The following is a 12557-nucleotide window of genomic DNA, read 5'->3' as shown; positions in this document are numbered from 1 at the left end:
CATTCTTCCTGGTTATCCTGTCACCCCGGAACCAAGCATACTCAGGCCTTCATCAGTTGGCGGTTCTGGTGGCACCCCATGGGAGATGACATCCGTAAAGTTGTGGGCTGCAACTTTGTCTCAGCCTGCTCGGTCTGTGCTCAAGGCAAAAACTCTAACCAGTCACCTGCTGGTCTGTTACAACCCCTGTCTATCCCCGAGAGACCCCTGGTCCCACATTGCCCTGGATTTGGTCACCGGTCTTCCCCCATCAGATGGTAATACCACCATTCTCACAGTAGTTGATCGTTTCTCCAAGTCTGTACATTTCATTCCTTTACCTAAAGTCCCCTCGGCTAAAGAAACAGCAAAATTACTAGTACTGCATGTTTTTAAATTACAGGGTTTACTTATAAATGTTGTGTCAGACAGGGGCTCTCAATTCACATCCAACTTCTGGAGGGCATTCTGTAATCTTCTGGGTGCATCCATGAGTCTGTCTTCAGGATTCCACCCACAGGCCAATGGCCAGACAGAGCGGGACAACCAACAGCTGGAGACTGTATGGTGTCTGATCTCACAGAACTCCTCCACGTGGAGTCAGCAGCTATCCTGGGCCAAGTACGACATAAACTCTCATCCGTCCTCATCCACCAGTCTGTCCCCTTTTGAATGCTGCCTTGGGTACCAACCTCCCCTGATTCCTGCCCAGGAGGAGGAGGTTGGCGTTCCATTTGCCGAGGCATCCATCTGCCGTTTTCAGCGGACGTGGAGGCGCACTCAATCTGCCCTTCTCCGTGCCTCTGCTAGGATCAAGCGTCAAGCTGACCACCATCGCTCCAAGGCCCCACATTACCGTCAGGGACAGCGTGCGTGGCTTTCAACCTCAGACCTGCCCCTCAAGATGGATTCCTGCAAGCTTGCCCCTCGCTTCATCGGCCCCCTTTCCCATTGCTAAAGTCATCAACCCTGCTGCCGTCTGTCTCAAGCTCCCCTCCACTCTCTGCCACATTCATCCCACCTTCCATGTGTCCCGCAACAAGCCTTTCATGAGTCACCCCCTGTGTCCTGTCCCCAAACACCCTCCACCCCCATGGCTCATCGATGGGTCAGAGGCCTTCATGGTGCATCGACTGCTGGACGTTTGTCGCCAGAGCCGTGGCCTCCAGTACCTTGTGGACTGGGAGGGCTACAGTCCTGAGGAGAGGTGCTGGGTCCCCGCCCGTAATTCCTGGACCCCTCTCTCATCAGAGACTTTCATCGCCAGCACCCAGCTCTACCTGCCGTTATGTCAGGAGGCATCTGTGTGTGTGGGGTGGGGGGGTGGTGGTACTGTCAGTAACTCCAGTTGAACTCTGTCTTTTTGTGTGTTTCCCACTAGCTGTCAGTCTGTGGTTTTGTATTGGCATGTGCTCCTGTCCCTGCTCCTGCTCTACTCCGGCCCCTGTATTACTGAGTACTCCCTCTCTCACCTGCTTCTCATTATCACCTGTATTGCTGCCACCCGTGTATCATTGTGCTCCACCTATCATCTGCCTCTCTGTTTATTGCTCAGTGTATTTCAGTCCTGTGTTTTCACCTGTTTGTTGCCAGTGAATTTTCCTGAGCCTTTCCAGCATTTGTGTCTGAACTCTGTCTGTCTGAATATTGACTCTGCCTGTTTCCCGATTCTGGTGTTTGGATTTCTCAGGATGTTTTCATCTCAGCCTGAACTTTGACAGCAACTTTGTTTGCACCTTGGGATTTGTTACTCAATTAATATCGCTGTTTGCACAGTACTGGCTCTGCTCCAGCATCCTGACATATGAGCTCAGAGCATGACATGACAAAAGTGAATTCTATAAACCAAGCCTCACTTACTGAATCCACACCATTGACACACAAGACATACTCAAGTGTGCTGGAAAAAATTCAAACAGTTGTGGATACCCTAAGGTCAAAAAGCATGTCACAGTCAGGATTTTTCAATTATTATAATTAAATTCTTGCCAAACCTGGCCACTGTGCTCCACACCCTGAACTCGTTACTACAGATAGGGTGGAAATGGCAATGGACAAAGCAGTGTGAGGTGGTTTTCCAAAAGGCAAAGGAAATGGTGACATCAGACACAGTATTCACACATTGCGATCCATATCATCCAGTGAAGCTTGCCTGTGATGACTCACCTTATGCTACAGGTACAGTCATGTCAAATGTTAGGAATAATGGAAGCAAACACCACAGATTTTGCATCACATTCCCTTGTTGCAGAGAAAAAAATACACACAGATTGACAGAGAGGTCTTGAGTATGGTTTGGGGTGCAAAACATTTCAACCAGTACTTGTATGGGAAGGAGTTTACCCTTGTTATTGATCATCAACCACAGGTGTCCATTTTCAATCCACAGTGTTTATTAACAGCAACAGCACAAATGCAGAGCTGGGCTCTGTTTCCTGGAGGTCACAATTACAAGATTAAATTCAAGAGGACAACTGCACATGATAATGCTGAAGGATTGGCCTGTTAGCCCTTGGAAAAGGAAGTTCCTGAATATTTTACAAAAGAGGACACTCCTCTTGATGTATTTTCCATCGTGCAAATAAAATGTCTCCTTATTACAGCAGAGATGATCCAAAGGGTAACCGGAAAAAAACCTTACACTATCTGAGGTCTACATGGCCACTTTAAATGGCTGAATTGTGTAGCAGAAATCCAATTTCCCATATTTTTACCAGTGCCAGAATGAATTTTCCCTTGACACTGGTTGCTTTATGTGGGAATTGAGAGATTTTTGTACCATCCAATCAGAGAGCTGAAGTGTTAGAGGAGCTACATGACGGTCATCTAGATGTGCTTAAAATGAAGGACGTTTTCCCACTAGAGTAAGAAATCATCCACAGTGATTAATTCTTTAAGCCTGAATGGGACAATTTAAAATTTACTATGCTATGGATGTCGATATGGTAGTTGTGTAATACTGTGTATATAGTTGAGATGCATTCTATATTGTGTCAGAGTTTATAGCTAAGCAGGGAGGAGTGTAGTGTATTTAATATTTCAGTAATGTTTGCACAATATTTTAAATATATTGTTTGATTAAGCATTCTTTGGTATTTACATAATTCATGATGAGTTATATGTAAAAGTATGTGAATAGAATACCTCATTACGCCACCATATCTACCTCGCTAGAGTAAACTAAGCATAAACATTCTCCCAGGCTCCTGTGTTTCTTTTCTGCCTTATGATTAATTTCTGGAGTTACAAAACAAATAATATCCAAATTCCCACAATTATTAATTAAGTCCTTAAACAAATATGACAATGCATGCAACATACATCAAAGTTGCTGGTGAACGCAGCAGGCCAGGCAGCATCTATAGGAAGAGGCGCAGTCGACGTTTCAGGCCGAGACCCTTCGTCAGGACAATGCATGCACTTCTTTCATGGATAAGGTCCCCAATTCCCTGATTCCATAAAAAAAATTCTATGTAACTTCATTACATGAACACCAAGCAGAGAAATAAAAAAACTGTGCTGTACATCTGTTTGCTTTTACTCCATTTTAAGATTAATCCACTCATATACTGTGAAATACCAGTGGCAGATATATATCATTCATTAAGCTTTTGGTGGACAGTACCTGGTAGATGTCCTAAACACATCAAGTCAGAAAGTCATGCAGGTTCCAGATAATGGCCTGAGCTGTAGAAAGAAACGTACTCCTCATTTGATGAAGACTTTACAACTGAGGCAGAATCTGCAGATTTTCTCGTGTTTGTGACGTTACAACAGACCTTCATGATCCTGAGTGTGACAGGAGAGACAAAGACTGATGTTTCCCTTGCTGCTCACTACACAATTATTTTAGTAGGAATGTTTGTTGACTCTGGGTTTGCACTCACTGCAGTTTAGAAGAATGAGGGGTGGATCACATTGAAACCCATTGAATATTGAAAGAGAGGATGTGGAGATGTTTTGTGTAATGGGGAAAGTCTAGGACCTGTGGGCACAGCCTCAGAATTGAGGGATGCCTATCCCTTTAGAACAGAGATGAGGGGGAATTTCTTTAGCCAAAGGATGGTGAATGTGTGGAATTCATTGCCACAGACAGCTGTGGACACCAAGTCATTGGGCATACTTAATGCAGAGGTTGATCGGTTTTTGATTAGTAAGGGCATCAAACATTATGAGGAGAAGTCAGGAGAGTGAGGTTGAGAGGAATAATAAATGATAAGGATCATAGGTGGAATAGCAGAGCAGATTCAATAGGCCATACAGCCTAATTCTTCTTCTATATCCTATGGTCTTATGGTCTATTGTATGTGCAAATGGATATAGTGATGTTTGAGAGAATCCCTTCTCTTTATGGCCACATGAAAAATATATAACATGTCATTTTGTCTGCCTGATTACCAAAATCCATGCATAAATCTTTGGCAAGTGGGAAGGGAAAAGGAACATCCAAATAAGAGAAAACAGTAATTTGCCAATAAGCCCCCATAAGTGGGACTCACTGGCACTGGACTGGAAAATTTTCCAGACTATTGGATTGTTACTCCTATTAATACTCATTCTGGTCAAATTCATACTTCTTAGATGTTACAGCTCCATATTACAAATTTTCCAGTGAACCAAGTGAGATTAGGAGTATGGGAAACAAAACCTGGTGAGTTTAAAAGAAGCGTTAGAATTGAGGTTCAGGGGTTCCAGTGACGTCATCATTCGGAATGGCAGCTTAAATCAACAGCTCCTCCGGAAAAACAGATATTTTGCCCCGTTAATGCACCAAATCTAAGATTTTTCGAACATATCTGAATTGATAAGGGGGCAAGAATGGGGAGAAAGGATGGAGATAAAAAAAAAGCATCACTGCTGAGCCTATGGAAGAGAGAGGTGCAGCACGCGGCTCTCCTACACATACGCGTGGCGGCGAGGCTGACGCGGGGCCTCGTGCAGGCGAAGCGGCAAATATGATGAAGATTCTGGAAGAGATAAGAGAAGTCCAAAAAGATATAAAACAACAACTCAATGATATAAAGTCAGAGCTCGCCAACTTCAATCAGGAAATAGCGACGGCAGAGACTCGAATTGAGAAGATGGAAGACCGCATGCAAAACGTGGAACAGATACTAAGTAAGATGATAAAATTATTAAATCAACAGGAAAGTAAATTGCTTGACCAGGAGGGAAGATCACGACGGAAAAATATCAGGATTTATAATGTTCCCAAAGGAGCGAAGGGAGTGTCAATGATAGGCTTTGTAGGCAAGCTGCTGCGGGAAGCGCTGGAGATTCCCCCGAATATATAGATGGAAATTGAAAGGGCGCACCGTTCTCTCGCCCAGCGGCCTGCCGGAGACAGACAAAGTAAACTGCAATCCATTGTACTTAAATTTCTCCGATTCAAGAGCAAGGCGGAGATTCTACAAAGGTCCTGGGGTAAGAAGAGGGTTCTTTGGAATAGAAAGTTAATATACTTCGATCATGATTACCCCCCACCCCCGGCAGTCCTACAGAAACAGAAGGAGTATTCTGAAGCGAAACAAATATTAAAGGAGAAAAGATTAAATTTCTAACCCCATACCCTACAAAACTGAGGGTATTTTACCAAGAAGGGATGCGACTGTACCAGACGGTGGAAGAGTTGACTACAGACATGAACAGCAGAGAACTGTCCATTAGCGTGGTCAAACCAAGGGGAAGTCTGGCTGAGCAGTTATCCCGAACTGCTTGGGAAATAGTAAGAGAACAGAGAAAGCAGGGGTCGGGAACAGGACGAAAGAAGGATATTAGGAAGAGACTGTGAGTTCTCCTAAGACAACCCTCACCTCCTCCAGAAGAGCCATAATGTTTGGCTAAACTTAAAAGTGCTGATAAACTAAACGGAAACAAAAATAGACGGTGATATACCCATCTCGAGAAATACGTGTTATAATGTGGTTTTTATATTACTCAATTTTTTAAAAATTCATTTATTCATTCCTTTTTCCCCACCTAAATGAGAATATATACATGGGAGGAATACACAGGGAAATCATTTCTGTGTAATGGACATCGTTTTTTTTTTACTTACTTTTATAGGTACTGCAACGGGGGCCCTCAACCCAGAGGTAGGACGGGCTATCCCCCACGGCTAGACTTCTCTTCTAGCCCAACCCAGGGTCATCTAGAGACCCCAGCCTTGGAACCACACCTTCCTTATCTTTCTTTTTATTATTCACTTTTCTTGGATCTTATTTGTTCAGGGAGTAGATCGATTAAGTATTATTCTGCAAATTTCAATGATATACTAACTTAGAGAGTAAGACGATATATTTGGGGTATATACCTCAAGAATGGTTGAAAAGAGATAAATATAAATATTTAATGAAGGTACTGCTGGTGGCTGGTAAAAAGACCCTTACCAAGAAATAGTTATCTCAGGAGAGCCCAATTTTAAATGTATAGATGGAAATTACAATGGACATTTACAAAATGGAGAAGATAACAACATCTGTTAATCATAAGTTGGAACAATTTTATTCATACTGGAAAAAATGGTTTAACTATGTAACATCTTATAAGCCTGATTTTATTCTCACAATCAATGAATATGTTATTGAAAAAAATCACTCCCTAGTCTGTACATATTTTTCTTCTTTTGATTGTTCTTTCTTTCCTCTTCTTTCTATGAGTATACTTCAGATAAATATTATGTGGAGATTAGTGACAAATATGATTATATGATATATGTGTACAGTATCTGAAATACATCTTATGGAAATGTTTGTTTGATGATGAAATTCAATAAAAAATAAATTACAAAAAAAAAGAATTGAGGTCCTGATAAATTTAAAACCATCTGTGAGAATAGGCCCTGGTGAGTTTGAAGCAAGTGTGGGAATAGGCCCAGGTGAGTTTAAACCAAATGTGGGAATAGGCCCTGGTGAGTTTAAAGCAAGTGTGGGAATAGGCCCAGGTAAGTTTAAAGCAAGTGTAGGAACAGGCCTAGGTGAGTTTAAAGCGAGTGTGGGAATAGGCCCTGGTGAGTTTGAGCAATTGTGAGAATAGGCCCTGGTGAGTTCAAAGCAAGTGTGCAAATAGGCCCAGGTGAGTTTAAAGCAAGTGTGGGAACAGGCCCTGGTAAGTTTAAAGCAAGTGTGGGAATAGGCCCAGGTGAGTTTAAAGCAAGTGTGGGAATAGGCCCAGGTGAGTTTAAAGCAACTGTTGGAATAGGCCCAGGTGAGTTTAGAGCAAGAATTGGAAAAGGCCCAGGTGAGTTTAGAGCAAGTGTGGGAAAATGCCCAGGTGAGTTTAAACCAAGTGTGGAAATAGGCCCTGGTGAGTTTAAACCAAGTGTGGAAATAGGCCCTGGTGAGTTTAGAGCAAGTGTGGGAAAAGGCCCTGGTGAGTTTAGAGCAAGTGTGGAAATAGGCCCAGGTGAGTTTAAAGCAAGTGTGGAAATAGGCCCTGGTGAGTTTAAAGCAAGTGTGGAAATAGGCCCTGGTGAGTTTAAAGCAAGTGTGGGAATAGGCCCTGGTGAGTTTAGAGCAAGTATGGGTCACTGCCTCAGAATAGAGGAGTGTCTTTTTAGAACGGAGATGAAGAGGAATTTGTTTAGCCAGAGAGTGGTGAATCTGTGGAATTCTTGGCCACAGGCAGCTGTGGAAACCAAGTCTTTATGTATATTTAAGGTAGAGGTTGACAAATTCTTGATTGGTCTGGACATGAACAGGCACAGGGAGAAGGCAGGATGTGGGACAGAGAAGAAATTTGGATCAGCCTTAATGAAATGGCAGAGCAGACATGATGGGTCAAATGGCCTAATTCTGCTCCTATATCTTATGGTCTAATAGGCCCTGGTGAGTTTAAGGCAAGAAAAAGGACAATGCTGAGTCTAAGGGAAGTGTGAGACAGTACCCTGGTGAGTTTAGAACATGTGAGGCAATCCAGTAAACCACATGCCAATCACACTGTGATTTTCAAACAATCAAAACTGAACTACAAGAGATTGCAGGGGCCCTGGCTGAAATATTTAAAATGTCAGTGTCTACAGGTGAGGTGCCGGAGGATTGGAGAGTGGCTTATGTTGTTCCGTTGTTTAAAAAAGGATTGAAAAGTAATCCGGGAAATTATAGGCCGGTAAATGTAACGTCGGTAGTGGGTTAGTTATTGGAGGGAGTACTAAGAGACAGAATCTACAAGCATTTGGATAGACTGGGACTTATTAGGGAGAGTCCACATGGCTTTGTGCGTGGTAGGTCATGTTTGACCAATCCATTGGAGTTTTTCGAGGAGGTTACCAGGAAAGTGGATGAAGGGAAGGCAGTGGATATTGCGTACATGGACTTCAGTAAGGCCTTTGACAAGGTCCCGATGGGAGGTTAGTTAGGAAAATTCAGTCTCTAGGTATACATGGAGAGGTGGTAAATTGGATTAGACATTGGCTCGATGGAAGAAGCCAGAGAGTGGTGGTAGAGAATTGCTTCTCCGAGTGGAGGCCTGTGACTAGTGGTGTGCCACAGGGATCAGTGCTGGGTCCATTGTTATTTGTCATCTATATCAATCATCTGGATGATAATGTGGTAAATCGGATCAGCAAGTTTGCTGATGATACAAAGATTGGAGGTGTAGTAGACAGTGAGGAAGGTTTTCAGAGCCTGCAGAGGGTCTTGGACCAGCTGGAAAAATGGGCTGAAAAGTGGCAGATGGAGTTTAATACTGACAAGTGTGAGGTACTGCACGTTGGAAGAACAAACCAACGTAGAACATACAGGGTTAATGGTAAGGCACTGAGGAGTGCAGTGGAACAGAGGGATCTGGGAATACAGATACAAAATTCCCTATAAGTGGCGTCACAGGTAGATAGGGTCGTAAAGAGAGCTTTTGGTACAGTGGCCTTTATTAATCGAAGTATTGAGTATAAGAGCTGGAATGTTATGATGAGGTTGTATAAGGCATTGGTGAGGCCGAATCTGGAGTATTGTGTTCAGTTTTGGTCACCAAATTACAGGAAGGATATAAATAAGGTTGAAAGAGTGCAGAGAAGGTTTACAAGGATGTTGCCGGGACTTGAGAAACTCAGTTACAGAGAAAGATTGAATAGGTTGGGACTTTATTCCCTGGAGCGTAGAAGAATGAGGGGAGATTTGATAGAGGTATATAAAATTATGATGGGTATAGATAGAGTGAATGCAAGCAGGCTTTTTCCACTGAGGCAAGGGGAGAAAAAAACCAGAGGACATGGGTTAAGGGTGAGGGGGGAAAAGTTTAAAGGGAACATTGGGGGGGGCTTCTTCACACAGAGAGTGGTGGGAGTATGGAATGAGCTGCCAGACGAGGTGGTAAATGCGGGTCCTTTTTTAACATTTAAGAAAAAATTGGACAGATACATGGATGGGAGGTGTATGGAGGGATATGGTCCGTGTGCAGGTCAGTGGGACTAGGCAGAAAATGGTTCGGCACAGCCAAGAAGGGCCAAAAGGCCTGTTTCTGTGCTGTAGTTTCTATGGTTTCTATGGTTAAGAGTGTAACACTTAGCCTGTCAATCCTGTTCTGCAATTCATTTACTTGCGTTTGCTCCTTATTTCCTCATACTTTTCTGACTTAAACACTTCAATTGTCTTATAATCAGGTTTAGGAGAGGTTGGGCAGGAGGTACATTGAAATTAACAATCAAGATCTTATGCAGCATTCAGGCATAGTTGACTGAACACAGCTTTTTTTTCTTGAAGGAACCAATAGTTGCATTTCTTTTAAAAATCAATCTAATTCGATGTACGTAAAGTACTGTACCTCTGTCAATTATTCATCATATTGTTGCACAGGCTTCACCTCAAACTCGGCAGACAAATTAGAATCAAAATATTTCTGATTCCCATTCCCGTTCTGATGTGTCAGTCCATGGCCTCCTCCTGTGACAAGATAGGCCACCCTCAGGGTGGAGGAGCAACACCTTATATTCCGTCTGAGTAGCCTACGACCTGATGGCATGAATATGGATTTTTCCTTCCAATAAACAGATTCCATCCCCAACCCCACACTCTGACATTTTACTTCTTCTCACCTGCCTATTACTTTCCGCTGGGTCCCCTCCTCCCTCCCGTTCTCTTATGATCCACTTTCCTCTCCTATCAGATTCTTGCTTCTCCAGCCCTTTATCTTTCCCACCCACCCAGCTTCACCAATCACCTTAGTGCTTACTTCCTTCCTTCCCCGCCCCCCCCCCTTTTTAATTCTGGCGTCTTCCCCTTTCCTTCTCAATCCCGAAGAAGGGTCTTGCCCCGCTACATCAACGGTTTATTCTTTTCCATCGATGCTGTCTGACCTGCTGGGGTCCTCCAGCATCTTGTGTTTGTTGTTTTGGATGTCCAGCATCTGCAAACTTTCTCCTGTTCAAAATACTTCACACTGGGATTCTTATAATTTATTTTTGTACAGATTGAACACCTATTATGCAAAATGATTGGGGCTAGATGTCTTATGGATTTTGGAATATTTTTATCCATATAAAGGGATACCTTGGAGATGGGACTCAAGTCTAAATGTGATATCCATTTACATTACTTACACAGCCTATACACATGCCCTGAAGGTAGTTTTACATAATATTTTTAATAATTTTGTGCATGAAATAATAATGCATACGTTGAACCATCAGAAAGGTAAGCAATCACTACCAAGGCCACCCAGGTGGTCAGTCAGTGGCTGTTCGCCATCACCATCATTCCTGACTCTGAATTTATGTACTACCAGGAAGCAGGTCTTTTCTTACACTTGTTCATCACACATACGTGCTGATGAAGCTGTTCAACATGTTAGATTTTCATCTGCGACAATCTTGACAAACTCAGTGAATTTCTCTGCTGCTTCGTGATCACCGCAAATCTTTAAAATTTTAATACCGTGCCTTTCTTGAAATTTCTGCAACCAGTCTGCTGAATATTCAAAATTACCTTCAATTTTCAATTCATCACAATAGATGTTTGCTAATTTCATGATCAGCATACCGTTAAGCAGAATATGCTCACTCTGACACTGACGATCAACTCTTTCAATACACATTCAAGATCTTTATTTGTCAACTTATGCCATGTTTTTCTATTTCTCATTAACTTTTGTTTATTACATATGTAAGGTCACTTCTCAGAACTGTTCATGGAGTGCAGAAACTTTCCCAGCACCTTGTAGAATTTTCTATTTATGGCGTCTTGTCAGCACACAAAAAAACTTTGAATTTCAAAAGTTTTCAGATTTTGGAACTTCGGATGAGGGGTACTTAACCTGCAATGAGTTTTGAGATTGACCTATTATGCTGGGATTGCTCTGTGTACAATGAGGTCTGCAGGATGCTAGGAAATTCAAAATGAAACTGTATTTTAGATTAAAATAGGAAAAGTAAATTTTCAACAGGTTAGGCAGACTCAATATAGAGGAAGAGAGAGTGAAAGAGATGGAGTGAGAGAAACAAAGAACTAAGAATCCCTCTTCGCCATCAAAAAGAAAGAAAATATTACACTCAATAATCTTATCAAAATGACATAACGTTGCTTGTTACAACAAACACAATCCTAGTTCATATTGCCTGTACTTTCTCTGTAACTGTAACACTATATTCTACATTCTGTTTTTGCTTTTCCTTTTGTACTACCTCAATGTAGTTACATTAGGAATGATTTGTATAGTTGGCTCACAAAACAAAGGTTTTCACTGTACCTCAATACATGCAATAATAATAAAAGAATTTACTAATTTACCAGTGTGCCTTCATGCTGAAATACAGCCAAGCTGCTCCAGTTTAATTTTTACTGGAAAACCATGATTGAGTGTGTTAGAAAATTTTGTCAAATTACTCACAAAAACTTGTTTTGGCCCAAAAATGCTGCAATATACAAGGAGAAATAAAAAAAATATATATATAATGCAAAGTATGGTTGCTTTATGGAACAAAATACACACAGAAAAAAATTGAGTCTTTTGTTAGTACTTAATGTGTCCAGATTTAAAGTGTTCCAAACTATTTAATATGCAGATTGCAAGGACCATCTGCTGGGTCTAGCATGATATAGTGCATTGTGGCATTTGGAAAAAGAAGATTTGTAGTAGGTACTAGAGTTTGATGATGGCAAGGTATCATAATAATAATGTTTATTTACATAATGGAAGAAGCCAGAGAGTGGTGGTAGAGAATTGCTTCTCTGAGTGGAGGCCTGTGACTAGTGGTGTGCCACAGGGATCAGTGCTGGGTCCATTGTTATTTGTCATCTATATCAATGATCTGGATGATAATGTGGTAAATTGGATCAGCAAGTTTGCTGATGATACAAAGATTGGAGGTGTAGTAGACAGTGAGGAAGGTTTTCAGAGCCTGCAGAGGGTCTTGGACCAACTGGAAAAATGGGCTGAAAAATGGCAGATGGAGTTTAATACTGACAAGTGTGAGGTATTGCACATTGGAAGGACAAACCAACGTAGAACATACAGGGTTAATGGTAAGGCACTGAGGAGTGCAGTGGAACAGAGGGATCTGGGAATACAGATACAAAATTCCCTATAAGTGACGTCACAGGTAGATAGGGTCGTAAAGAGAGCTTTTGGTACATTGGCCTTTATTA

The 12557-nt window shown here is 42.1% G+C and overlaps 1 long non-coding RNA gene across 1 annotated transcript in view; it reads right to left on the bottom strand.

The window, feature by feature from the left end:
• Positions 1 to 2375: 2375 nt before the first annotated feature.
• Positions 2376 to 12557, bottom strand: part of LOC134355141 (uncharacterized) — a 94294-nt gene continuing 84112 nt past the window's right edge. Inside the window, exon 4 of the long non-coding RNA XR_010019960.1 lies at positions 2376 to 3428. This is a non-coding gene — a long non-coding RNA (uncharacterized LOC134355141). The remainder of the gene's footprint in view (positions 3429 to 12557) is intronic.

This window comes from Mobula hypostoma, chromosome 12, assembly GCF_963921235.1.
Source record: "Mobula hypostoma chromosome 12, sMobHyp1.1, whole genome shotgun sequence".
Taxonomy (NCBI): domain Eukaryota; kingdom Metazoa; phylum Chordata; class Chondrichthyes; order Myliobatiformes; family Myliobatidae; genus Mobula; species Mobula hypostoma.
Note: the sequence above shows the minus strand (reverse complement) of the source record. Positions and strands in the feature narration are given on the sequence as shown.